General features: G+C 40.9%; 1 protein-coding gene across 1 annotated transcript in view; it reads right to left on the bottom strand.

Annotated features, from left to right (window-relative positions):
- The window catches only part of DPYSL3 (dihydropyrimidinase like 3), a 122,175-nt gene that overhangs the window by 92,813 nt on the left and 15,215 nt on the right, over positions 1–14,147 (bottom strand). The gene's annotated exons all lie outside the window — the stretch shown is intronic.

The raw sequence follows: 14,147 nt of genomic DNA, 5'->3' as shown, positions 1-14,147 counted from the left end.
TGAGAGTTATTATACTTAAGCTAACCCAAGGGGATGCCAACTGGAAGATAAAAAATTAGGTTATGAACCTAAATACATCTGCTCATGAGTAAACATGTTGAGGACTAATAACCTTAATGTATAGAATTCTAATGCTAAGCAAAATAGAGACTAAATGATGACTTGCAAGATGCTCAACCATGCAGCCAGCCACATATTCTCTCTCCAGGCTGATGTTTTGCCCCTAGACTATATTGAGGTGGGCCAGTGGTGAAGTGGTTGGACAAACTGGAATAAATTTAGCATCCCCCTACTAAAACCTACCTGAGGCCCATTTGTGCTGAAATGACACACACCCTGTGATGGAATAAGAGGTAGGCTGGCTGAGGTTGCTAGAACTTGTAGTCTAATACATCTAAAGGGAACTCAGATGGGAAAAGCTGTGCCACACTATGAGAACACTAGAAATTGGCTGATAAATATCAAGCAGCCAGACAAATATCACAGAGGAGTGTGCTAGTTAACTTAAATGGAAGAACTAATGCATAAAGCCTAGCTAGCCAATTTACATTTTGCAGGCATAGAGAGAAACCATAAGGATTTCAACAACACAGCTTCCACGTGGAGAAGAACACATTTCATTCTCTGCCTGAAGCACTTAAGAAAAGCCGTAGGAGGTTCAGGACCACAAACCCTTAAGATCCTAGATCCCACTGTGATATAGGGAATGTCCTATAGCCTGGAGAAGCATCTCTGGGCTCTTAACACCTGGTGTTATTCTTACTAGTCACTGGAACTATAGTATATTTCTTCAGAGAATGTACATATAACTCACTAGTGCTTTGCTGAATGCTGGCAGTATAACCCACCCTATTATCACCATATAGGTCATTTACCTTACCACCCAGATAATTAATGATCTGAATGAAGATTTCTCAAACACCAAAATGATACAGATTCAACTCTGCCATCCTTTCCAACCTTTTTTCCATCTGTGTGACAATACTTTTAAAGCAGCCTAGTTAAGTTTTGTTTTTGACTCAAGAGGATACTGAAGTGCACCCCCAATAAAAATACTGCATACTCCACCCAATGGAAAATTGTCATAAAGGGCATCTACTTCTGAAAGATAGAAGAGGGAACAAAAATCCAAGGGGAAGGTCCCCCAGGCTTCTAAGCATGGAACACTGGCCTCTAAAATTTTAAATTATTTGATTGTCTGCATCAATGTTTTCACCAGCCATAGTTAGGCATAAACACAGTTTGAAACCTTCGGTACAAGCAGGTATCTGTACTGTAGATGGGGATAGCTATGGCTAATGAACACTCCAGTGGCTCCTGTGTAGGTATTAGGCGGGGATCTATCCTATTGTACCTTGTAAAGCGCCATGCACACAGATGTCATTAAATTAAATAAATGATGAGAATGATAACACTATATCACAAGTCAGTTCCAAAACTAAAAAGGACTGGAGGATGGAAAGATACCTATGTATGAGAGTGGAATAGCACACCAGCCTCCAGAGTATTTCCAGCCTCCTAACTCAAGAGATCAGTCAATATGTTATGTCTACATCAAACCAGATGTGAGGCAAAAGCAACCAATTTAATGAGTTCAAAAACAGATGAGGATGGCTGTGGGGTGTCCATGCATACTTAAAAATCTAATTGCAGTGGATGGGTTAATGATACCAAACAATTCACAGCTAAATGCAGAATACCAACTAGCTGAACCTTTGCTTTACCTAGTATAGCAACTCATGCTGGTTTGTTGCCCATGTCTCTTATTTTTAGCATCATTTAAACTTTCATAGGTGTTTGGCCTTTTGTTCAATGATTCTTGTAGAAAGGAAACTGTAGAAAGAAAATCTTTTATCAGTTTATCTGATGGAGCGCCTCCAACGCCACCAATTATGCCACCCGACAAGATCAGCCACACAGGGCCTTCTCTCAGTCCCACCAACTAAAACAGCTAGGCTGGTGGGGACTAGAGAGAGGGCCTTCTCAGTGGCGGCCCCCACTCTCTGGAACTCCCTCCCATATGATCTTCGACATGCCCCTTCCCTGAATGTATTCCGCCAGGCCTTGAAGACCTGGCTTTTCAGACAGGCCTTCGGGACTTCCGGGGAGGGTTAATCTTTTTGACTAATTGCCTGCTACTCTGAACTGTCACTGTTTTACTGTTTTATTGTTGTACTGTACTTATTATGATGTATTTTAATTGAGTTGTATGTCGCCTAGAGTGGCCATTGGCCAGATAGGCGACTTATAAATTAAAATTATTATTATTTTAGCCCACAATGATCACTGAAACATTCCCTGCAGGAAGGAGAGATCAGTGGAGGCTATAACATCAGAGTCCTTCTCCAGAAATAAAGCTCATTATGGAGATAACCAGCTAAGAGACATGATAGACAGAAAATAAAAGAACTCCCCGTTAATGGATCAACACCTTATATCATCCAACTAAGTGTCATTATTGCTCTCACTGTACATCATGAGGAGCAGCCAAGTATTTAGGTATATCTGCTGAGCTCAGATTCCTGGACACAAGAACAATCTGGCTGGTTAATGGAGACAAAATACTGGGCTTAAAGAAAAGATTTTTTTTACGAAGTGACACTGTGCTGCATCTTCCCATTAACTTTCAGCAAATATAGAATGAAACTGCTTTTGAAGTGAAGCACTTGCTTTACTTGCTATGGAAGTAGCAGCAAAACACTGTCAAGAAAACTCCAGCTATCTATATAGTTCTTTCATGTGTATGCAAACTGCAACTTTGGAGTCTTAGATGTGACTGTGTTAGCAGACTGGGCCTGGGACAATTGTTGATGGAGATTTATTCTTGTCTTGAATTTGAAGCTTTTGAAATGTTGGGCGGACTTATATTTAGCTTAATAATTTTGGGTTTTCATATCTAACTGTCCAGATCCTTGAGGATAGTGTGTGGTTAAAAAAGAGAATTTAAAACCCAGTAACTAAGGAGGATTTGTTTTTGTTTTTAAAATAAACTCTTCACCAAATCTCTGTTGGAAACAGAAACACAAGCAGCAATGGTTGCCAGAAAGATCAATGCTGGCTTAGTGAAAATCACTATCAGGAAAAGTTTGTTTTAAATACATCTGTTTTTCAAATTATGATCTCATGAACACCTCTCCCTGAATTTGGAAAACTAGAAATGAACAGTGACTGGGTTTCTTGAAAGCACATTACAGATTTCAGTTCAGGTGCTTCTCACTCAAAACTGAACCATATATTTCACTACCAGTTTGCATGTTTTTCTGTACAATTTTTAACCAAACACACACCACTGGAATAGACAGATGTTAGAATCTGCTGCACATGCTACATCTACTCATCAACCTCTGTTATTTACACAGACAAACACCCACAGGAACAAAAAACGTTTTCCAAAGCAGAGGAATTTATCATGCTTTGACTTCAATGGGTGGGGCTTTTTCCATTTCCACAAAAGGACATTTTACTCTTCCCTCATTCCTCCTTAATTTAAACCAACATGTTTCCTATTAATTTAAGTAAAAGAATGTGGATTCTTAACTGTTTCCCTGCAGATGCTACCACTGTTCTTTCTGAAAAGTCCATTTTGTGTTTACTAGGACATTGATTCAAGTACAGCACAGTCAAATGAAGTCCCCTATTTCTGCATGCATCTAACATACACACACAAGACCTAGATTTAGATTCAAACTTATTTCAATGTGGCATAGCAGAGCTCATTTTTAATTACTAGGAAGAATAGCCTGCTAAGGCATTGGCTGCCTAAGTCACAGTTATATGCTATTCAGGAGCTAGATGTGGCTCTACTCCCTCCATGGAAGTTACAACTGAGGAAAGATTTTAGACCAGGGGTCACCAACCCATAACCCGTGGGCACCATGGCACTGGTGAAGGCCTTCAGTAGTAAACCAGAGCTTCCATTTTTTTAAAAAGTCCCTAGTCCTCATAGAAAGGAAGTTATGGAGCATAAAGTCCTTCTTTTTTTTTTTTTCAATAATTTTTATTCAGATTTTCATAAAACATACAAGACAAAATCATAAAACATTCAAAGACAAAAAACAAAACCAAAAATAGTTAAACAAAAAGAAAAAAAGAAAAAAAAAAACAAAAATAAAAAATAAAGAGTAAAATATTGACTTCCCATTTGTCAAAGATCAAATCAGTTATAAGTCTATAATATATAACAATCCTGTCTCTTAAGTCATATTATAAAATCACTTTCCTCCAGTAGTTATCTTACTTAATCATCAAATCTCATAAACATTACTTTATTCTTTCCACAAAAAGTCAAAGAGAGGTTTCAATTCTTTAAGAAATATATCTATCAAATTTTTTTTTTCCAGATAAGCATATCGATTAATCCATCTCATTACTAATTATGATAATCTTATTGTCATAACCATAGTCAAAATAAACATTTCAATTAATCCATCACATCAGAATCTGTTAGGTTCAGTAATTTCAATAGCCATTGTTCTATTATCTCTATTAGTTCCATTTTCCATCTTCCATCTTCAGTAGTCTTGTTAAGTCCAGTAATTTCAATATCCAATCTTCCATTATCAGTATTCCATAATAATCTTGCTGTCAAAGCCATAGTCATATAGTAAGAGTCTGATGGGAATTACCTCTATCCCAAATATTTTCTTGCCATCCATTCTGAATAGGTTGCTGAAATACTGCTGTAAAATCATATCTCTGTTCTTTTTTTCAAAATACACTGGGTCATCTCTTAAAAGTTTTTCCATTGTCACATGGCTGCAGTTAATTCCATAGATTTTCTCTATATTGGGCTCCATCACATCATTCCAGTCCAGAAGATTATCCATGCCATTGATAACTTTATCTCTAGAATCTTCATTAATTTCTTCAAAGATAACATTGAGTTCCAAACAATAGATTTTATTTCTAAAGTCCATAGACTCCAAATCTTGTTCCTGTTCCACGTTTGTTCCAATCTCCGGGATCTCCTCTCTCACAGGGACCCCTATTCCAGTCTCCAGGGTCTCCTCTCTCACAGGGACCCCTGTTCCAATCTCCGGGATCTCCTCTCTCACAGGGACCCCTTCCAGGGTCACCTCTCTCACAGGGACCCTTATATCTTTAATCTCCTGCTTCATTTTACTCAATTCAATTTTCGTTATCTCAATCTCATCCATTATTTTCTGAAACATAGTTATTTCCAGATTCTCAGCCACTTTCTTAATTGCCATTTTAAAAGAAAAATATAGGAAAACCACTTCTTATTTCAGCAACAATTGGGTTAATACTCCAAACTTGGTGACATCACAGTATAAACAGAGCAGACAGCCTTATCTCTCCAATAGTTAAGTAAACAAAGTGCAGTTCCCAGGATCGAAACAATTAATGGCAATCGTCAAAAAACAGATTCGTCAAAATAAAATAGACCAAAAAGAGAGTAGTCTCAAAACAGTATAATATTTTTCAAAATAAAAATCTGGAATAGAAATCCCTCTTCTGTGTATATCTTTAGAATGCAAATCCAGGACAGCTTTTTGCAACAAAAACAGAGATAAGCTATTAATTAGTGCGTAGCAGAGAGAAGTTATGGCTCCCCAGTGAGATGTCAAAAACCGATCAATCTGGCAAATCTCTTTTAAACAGCAACAATTTAAGTCAAGTAAAAGAAAAATATAGAAAGAAGGGTGCTTGCCTGTTAGTGCGTTCTCTCTTAGAAGATAAGATGAACGTTCGCTTTAACAGATAGAGCTTGCTGTTGAAAATCCGTCCCACCTTCGTCGGCTGGACCTCGTCCCATAAATTAATGAGATCTGGTCGTCCCAACAAAAATAGGCTTTGAGGTTAATCTCTTCGTTTCTCCCTACCCGGGAGAAGTTTAATCAGTCAAAAAAAAAAGAAAAAACTGACTGATATATCTGAATAAGCTTCTTTTGAGGCAGGAGCCCGTCTCAAAAGCAGGCACAGGCTAAGTCACCCTTCCCGGAAGTCCGAGCATAAAGTCCTTCTAAGCAATTTCTGTGAAATGAGCCAGCCTGGCTGTTCCTGCCTGTCATTGTTTCTAGCCAATGAGTGAAGTCAGAAATATGATAGGTAAGTGAGCTGTTTGGAAACCAGGCACTAGGAATCCTTGGGGTCCTAAAGAGTTGCTGTTTTGCCCTCCCTTTTAGTACAATTTCCCTGCTTCTGTCTTTTTTCCTAGTGCTTGGAATCTCCACAGTTTGACCTTTTCTGCAAATACTACTACACAATGTGTAGGTGAATGTAAAAAAATCCCCCTCCTCCCAAATGGCAAATGTGAAAATTTTGCAAAAAAGTTTAGGCATGTTTTCTCATTTGCAGGAGCTAAAGACCAGGCACTTATTAAGAATTCACTGTACAGTTAACTTTCTGCAATCTGTGTGTGTTTAAACGGGGCTTACTTCCCCTAAATCCGTTCTAGGGGTTCCCCAACTCTCTGCAGCAGACATGGGGGCAGAGCAGGCACACGTGGGGACAGGAGAGGGGAGAGTCCCATTGCTGGTGGTAATCCTTGCACTGATGGGACAGTTTAGTTGAGTACCACCCTAAGATATCATATTCTTCCCCTTCTTACTTTTATTCATAGGTTGCTTCCACATCGCAATCCTTTACTGTCACTGAGCCACTGATTTTTCCCTGACAGGGATCTACCTAAATCCTACCCCACCTCACCACAGAAACACACAGCAGTTAAAAATTCAAAGCATCTGTTCATTGCAGCCTATGTGTCTTGATTCTTTGCATATATACCTTTGACTATTTGGAGACTACTAAGGGCCCAGAAGTTTCATAACAAGAGCTTGCAGCGACTGGGTAGAGCAGAAAATGTCCTCACTGGGTTTACAGAATATAAGTATTGTGGCTGTATACTATAGCCAGCGTGGATTTTTCACATTCCACAATGTTAAATTGAACATACCCCCCATGCCATTCTGATGCTTCCCATAAGCTCATTTCAAAACAAAACCTTACAAAACTTATAGTCCTGAACTCAGAAACGCTTGTTAAACATCTCCGTTTTCATGGCAATACACAAAACAGTCAGAGAGAATAGAGAGTTCAAAGTCTAAAAAGAGAGGAAAAAAACCCAGAGCCCTTTTGGACTTTTTTCTCTGAGAGTTCTCATAATTTGTTGAAATTCATTAAAAATCAGACATGTTCACAGAGGACCTGTAATCCTAATATTGACCTTGCCCCATACTCTGACCTTCATCTTCTGCAGTTTAAAAGTTTAAAAAATGCCTGACTGATTTTTAATTAATTTAATAATTTTTTGCTGGAACCCAATTATAACATCAGGCATGCTCAGTAAGAACCAACTGTCAGTGTTCTAAAAGCCTCACAGCTCCTGGGCTTGGCTAATCAGGGGGCCACACCCACACCAGACTTTGATTTCACTTGAGACAGTCATGGCTTCCCTCAGAGAATCCTGGGAAGTGTAGTTTGTGAAGGGTGCTGAGAGGAGACTCCTATTCCATGGACAGAGGTCCAGTGGCCAGACTGGTTTAACAGTCAGCCACTCTGACTGAAGGTCTGTGAGGGGAACAGGGCATCTCCTAGCAACTCTCAGCACTCCTCACTAACTACACTTCCCAGGATTCTTTGAGAGAAGCCATGACTTTCCAAAGTGAAATAAAGGCCTGGTGTGGATGTGGCCAGGGGCAGCTTTGGTGTGTGTGGAAGACTCTGTGTTTGGAAGGACTCTGTATGCTGCAGCAGCAGCTGTGGCCACTTACTCTACAACTCTGCCATCCTGTTTTTTCTCTGCTCCAGGTATATGAAGGAGAGGGGCTGCCTGAGGCAGTGCCTCGGCGTCGCGCCAAGTGCGACGCTAGGTGTGCACTTAGCGTCGCACTTGGTGTTGTCTTGGGGTTGCCTTGGAGAAGAAGACCATGGAAGATTCTTTGTTTTTACTGCTTTGTTTTGTTTTCATTTTTTTGCTAACTGTTATGTTATGATGTGGGAATCATCTTATTTTATAGCTAGTTACTGCAAATGTTAATTGTTATTTAATCTTGAGAACTGTATTATTTTATTGATGTATTATGTTCATGTTTTTTGTAAGCTACCTTGAGGGCCTTTTGGCCATAAGGCGGGGTATAAATTTAATAAATAAATAAATAGGTACAAATTTGGGTGGGAGGCTACATGTGCCTGCTGTAGAATAAAAAGGTGGGGGAAACGTTGAAAAGCAAAGATACTGTGCACAATGTTTTCCTTTTGGAAATGAAAGGGTTTTCCCCTCTGCCCAGTGCCCACCCATCCAATCTCCTCCCCTTCTGCTCTCCCTCCCCAGGTCAGTGTGGGACTAGGACCTGGGAGACCAGGGTTCGATCCCCACACAGCCATAAAGCTCACTGGGTGACCTTGGGCCAGTCACTGCCTCTCAGCCTCAGAGGAAGGAAGGCAATGGTAAAACCACCTCTGAATACCATTTACCATGAAAACCCTATTCAAAGGGTCACCATAAGTTCGGTTGACTTGAAGGCAGTCCATTTCCATTTTCAAACATGATTGCACAGAAATAAATCCCATTGAACTCAAATAGTATGCAAATGATCAAACTAGGGTTGCCAGGCAGAGCCTCCAAGAGGTCTTCTGTATCTTTAAAAGTTGTGCAGGGGGAAGTGAGAAATTCACCTTGTGGTTTTTCCCATTACAATGTTGCAAGAAAACCTGTACTTGGCTGAATTTTCTCTTCTAGCAACCCTAGCATAGCAACCCTAGATCAAACCCACCCTCCCTTCTCCCTCCTATCCCCTCCCTCTTGTCCCTTCCCTCCCCCTTCCTTTGCCCCTCCTTCCCCTTCTCCTACCCATGGTCAGTTTTACCTATCTTAAGCATGACTGCACGGAAGTAAATACAATTGAACTCTATAAGCATGCAAATAATCAAACCTGCCCTCACCTCCCTCTTCCTTTGCCCCCCTCCAATATGCTCCTTCCCCCTCCCCCATGGTCAGTTTTTCTTATGTACTGTAGACAAGGCCATCATATGGTGACTTTTATGAACTTGGACCGATTTACAGCAGCAGGATATATGGCTCATTGATTTAAAGTGACATAGCATTGATTTCTCCATACTGTTAAATTGTTGAACAATTGGCAGCATTGTCTTTCAAGGTGAAAAGCCAGACAGATATTTATTTTTTTTATATTTTAAACATATCATTATTGTAAAAATTGGATTTTTCAGTGGGAATGGGAAGAGATCTGACTATATGGTTGAACATTTGGGGTTGGCAATACCAGATCAGCCACATATGTCACAGAGCTACAGTTACCCACACCTATCTTGACATATATCCTTGGCCAAGTTTAGTTTTACTTTCAGGTCACTTCCTAGAATCAGCAATGATCATCCAGAGACCATACTTTGTGTAAATTATTCTGGATTTCAGAACAGTCTGCCAGCTTTAAACAAACACTGTTTGTCTGAATTTGTTAAAATGTTCACCAACATTTTCTTGAGAGAGAGAGAGAGAAAAAGCAGTTTGGAGAAATGTAGCTAGTAAACATTTGCAATCCTATATGCACATTCTTACTTGAGACCCCATTGTACTTGGTGGGCTTACTATTGAGTAAACATATATAGGCAGGGATGGTTCTAAAGGGCGGCCAGGTTGGGCACTGGCCCAACAGCCCCTGGAGCTACAGGGGGCCCCTCAGCTGCCCCTCCGCTCCCCTTCCGTGGTCCGTGCCCCTCACGTACCTGTCTGCTGTCTTTTACCATTGCCCTTAACGAAGATGGCAGCCGCAGTTTCCCTAAGATACTGAAGCCCCTGCTGCCATCTTAGTTGATGGCAGAGATGCACACGCGTAGCACACATGCGTGCCATCAACAAAGATGGCGGCGGAGGCTTCATCCCCTTAGGGAAGCCGCTGCTGCCATCTTCATTAAGGGCAACGGTAAAAGACAACAGACAGGTAGGTGGGGGGGGCTGCTAGCGCACACACACACCGGGGCCCAGGGCAAGCTGATGCCCAAGGGCCCCGGCATTCCTGGAGCTGGCCCTGTATATACGATTGCATTGTAAGCTCCTGAACCCAGGGACCCAACATGGCTTATTCAATTCCTAAGGCATTATTGGCCAAACAAAGAAATGTGTTTATTGTACTGTTTGGCATTTAGCTTGTTTGTACCATGATCACTTTCTTGAAGATCAAGATATCAGAATGAAATTTGGCACGCAAGTTCAGACACCCCAATATTATATCTCAGGTTCACATACCAGCTCAGTCCCCTGCACCTGTTTTTAAAAGGAGAAAGGAAAATGCAATATATACTTTTAAGAATGGCACTGTTATTTATGATAATTAATTACATATATACCCTACCTTTCCTCCAAGGAGCTCAAGATGGCATACAAAATCCACCCCACACATTTATCTTCAAAACCACCCATTGAGATAGGTTAGATTGAGAAAGTGTGAGTGGGTGAGTGAGTGAGTGAGTGAGTGAGTGAGTGGGGATCTGAACTTGGATTTCCCCAGTCCTAACCCCCAGTCCTTAACCACTATACCACATTGGCATTCTGACATATCAGAATGACAATCGTATGCACAGTGAATTTTTTTGGTAAAAAAGTGAGAATGAAATATGGAACATGCATCTAGGACACCATTCAACATTTGGAGCTGGAACTCCATTTTTATCTCAACAATTATTTCCAAGGAGCCAGGAAAGATGTAATACAACACTATGTGATATGTTCCTTGGAGAGTAGTGTACCAATCAATCAATCAATCTACAGTCAATGACCAGCACTATAAAATGTAAAAACAGTAAAACAATGATACTGTTAACAATGTTTTCCCTTTGGAAAGGAAAGGGGCTTCCCCTCTGCCCAGTGCCCACCCACCCAATCTCCTCCCCTCCCTGCCCCTCCCCCAGGTCAGTGTTGGACTAGGACCTGGGAGACCAGGATTTGAATCCCCACACAGCCACGAAGCACACTGGGTGACCTTGGGCCAGTCACTGCCTCTCAGCCTCAGAGGAAGGCAATGGTAAAACTATTTCTGAATACCGTTTACCATGAAAACCCTATTCATAGGGTCAACATAAGTCGGGATTGACTTGAAGGCAGTTCATTTCCATTTTCAAACATGACTGCACAGAAATAAATCCTACTGAACTCAAAAAGTATGCAAATGATCAAACCCACTCTCCCTTCTCCTTCCTTCTATCCCCTCTTGCGCCTTTCCTCCCCCTTCCTTTGCCCGTCCCTACCCATCCCCTTCCAATACCCTCCTTCCCATTCTCCCTCCTCCTGCTCCCCTTCCTCATACCCATGGTCAGTTTTACCTATCTTAAGCTTGATGGCATGGAAGTAAATGCCACTGAACTCTATAAGCATGCAAATGATCAAACCTGCCCTCCTCTCCCCCTTCCTTTGTTCCCCTCCAATATGTTCCTTCCCCTTCCCCCTCCCCCTCCTCCATGATCAGTTTTAACTTTTTCCTATCCTAACCATGATTGCATAGGAGTAAATCCCATTGAACTCAATAAGCATGCAAATGATCAGACCTGCTTTTCCCCTCCTTCCCCTCTCCTCTCCCTTCCTCCTCCCCTCCCCTCTTCCTTCTTTCTCCTTCCCTGCCCACTCCAGCCCTCCCTCCCTCCCCCCTGGTCACTTTTACCTATCCTAAGCATGATTGCACACGAGTAAATCACACTGAATTCAATAAACATGCAAATGATCAAACCTGTCCTCCTCACCTCCCCTTCCTGCCTGCTCCCATCCCAGTCCTCCCCTCTGCATTTCCTCCCCCTCCCTCCCTCCCTCCCCATCCCCTGTGGTCAGTTTCACCTATCCTAAGCATGATTGCAGGGGAGTAAATCCCACTGAACTCAATAAGCATGCAAATGATCAATCCACTCTCAGCAAACTTGCACAGGATCCTGTTTCTTACCTCCCAGATTAAAAAGCAGTGAAATTCACTAATAGGCAAAAAACCTTGCGGTTTAAGGACATACCTATAGCCCACATCTATATATATCGATAGATATTTCTGTCGAACTTTAAAAAGCAGGGAAATTGGACAGCTATAGTGAATGCACCAGGGGAGCAGGAGACCTGACCTCCTCTCTGAGATATTGGACTGCCCTACAAATTGGTCAAAATGCAAACACCATTTGGGTTGGTCTTTCACAGTCCAATCCATTTCCTGTGTAGCTTGGAAGAATTTGGTAACATGTGCCTCTGAGCATATGGTGAGTGGTGGCAACACCTGCAACCAGCCCAAATAATAGAAAGAAGATGTGCTGTGCTGATCTTGTTTTAGCAGGGAAGAAGCAACATTAAGACAGTTGATATAGTTCAGATGGTCACTTTAAATATGTCTGATTTGCAATTTTAGTGAAGTTTCCTATAGGAAATCATTTTCTTTTGTTTCTGTTTCTGTGAATAAGTGAAGTACAGCAACACTTTGCAAAATTTACACTAAAAAAACTCCAGACATAATTGCAGATTTATTTATTTATTACATTTGTATACCGCCTCATACCTGAAGCTCTCCAGGCAGTTAACAACAAATAATGGCACTGACTTCTGCAGAATAGTCTCCAGTGGACATCAGGAGTGTCTCAATTTGCACAAGATAAAAAAGTGGGAGGTGAAATATATTCTAGCAAAATTCTAGGTGTGCTCTATGTTTTTAATTGACCGTGCCCACACTGCCTTAAATAAAGTGCTTTAAACATAGCAGGCTGAAAACATGCATCCTCTTTTTTCCAACAGCTAGAGTCATTGGTGAAGTAGCAACATATTGGAATCAGTCTGATTTTACATCAAACTGCAGTTTCAGATTCAACTGTTAATGCACCCAAAATAGAAATAGAACATAACCTCCAATTTGAAACACAAAAGGCTGTCTTCACCATCATATGACATTGACCAATAAAAAGGCTTTGAAATTAATAAAAATAAATTTGACACAGATTTCTAGGATGAATAATGAGGGAAATAAAATTTTCTAGTTTAAATTCTCTGTAGAAACATTAGTAACACAGGAAAGAAGCAAAGTAAGAACACCAACAAACATACAAAAATATAATTCTCTATCTTTGGAGATGGCAGGTGTTACCACCACTCACCATATGCTCAGAGGCACATGTTACCAAATTCTTCCAAGCTACACAGCAAGTGGATTGGACTGTGAAAGACCAACCCAAATTGCAGGGCTGTGGAGTCGGGGTTGGAGTCGGAAGCAATTTTGGGTGGAGTTGGAGTCGGTAGAAATGTACTGACTCTGACTTCAAAATAAATATTTTAATATTAATTTATTAATATTAATACATTAATATACATTTGCCATTTATAAGGAGTCAGACAGTAGAAAAATTAATATATACAGTAGGACCCCGCTTTGCAGCGCTTCGCTTTACAGCGTTCCGCTAATACAGCGGTTGTGAATTGTAGAAAGGCCCCGCTTTACAGTGCTTGTTCCGCTTTTATGGCATTTTTTTGCCACCGGGCGCCATTTTGGTCAATGTAAGTCAATGGGATCTGCTTTACAGTGGTTTTCGCTTTACAGTGGGGGTCCGGAACGTAACCCGCTGTATGAGCGGGGCCCTACTGTATTTGCCATTTATGAAGGAGTCGGAGTCAGAGTCAGACAGTAGAAAAATAGAGGAGTCTGACAGTAGAAAAATAGAGGAGTCGGAGTCGAAGGTTTGACATACCGACTCCACAGCCCTGCCAAATTGTGTTTGCATTTTGACAAATTTGTAGGGCAGTCCAATATCTCAGAGAGGAGGTCAGGTCTCCTGCTCCCCTGGTGCATTCACTATAGCTGCCCAATTTCCCTGCTTTTTAAAGTTTGATAGAAATCTCTGTGGGCTATAGGTATGTTCTTAAACTGCAAGGTTTTTTGCCTATTAGTGAATTCATAATTTGAAGGCTAAGCAAATTGCAAACGTAAGTAAATAAAAAATATACAAATAAAAGTATACAAAATCATCTAAGTGGTAACAGTGGATGGTCCTCTAGGGACATACAGTGGCATCTTCTGAAGCCAGGGAATGGATCCCAGTGGCTGGGGTGGTATGCCAATCCTCGACCCTCAGAAAAAAGCCTATAACAATATAGTAATGTGCCATGTTTATAAGTGAACAAATACCAGAATTAAAATTTAATACAATCATGAGGA

This window comes from Rhineura floridana, chromosome 3 (assembly GCF_030035675.1).
Source record: "Rhineura floridana isolate rRhiFlo1 chromosome 3, rRhiFlo1.hap2, whole genome shotgun sequence".
Classification (NCBI taxonomy): domain Eukaryota; kingdom Metazoa; phylum Chordata; class Lepidosauria; order Squamata; family Rhineuridae; genus Rhineura; species Rhineura floridana.
This window is presented reverse-complemented; position numbering and strand designations above follow the sequence as displayed.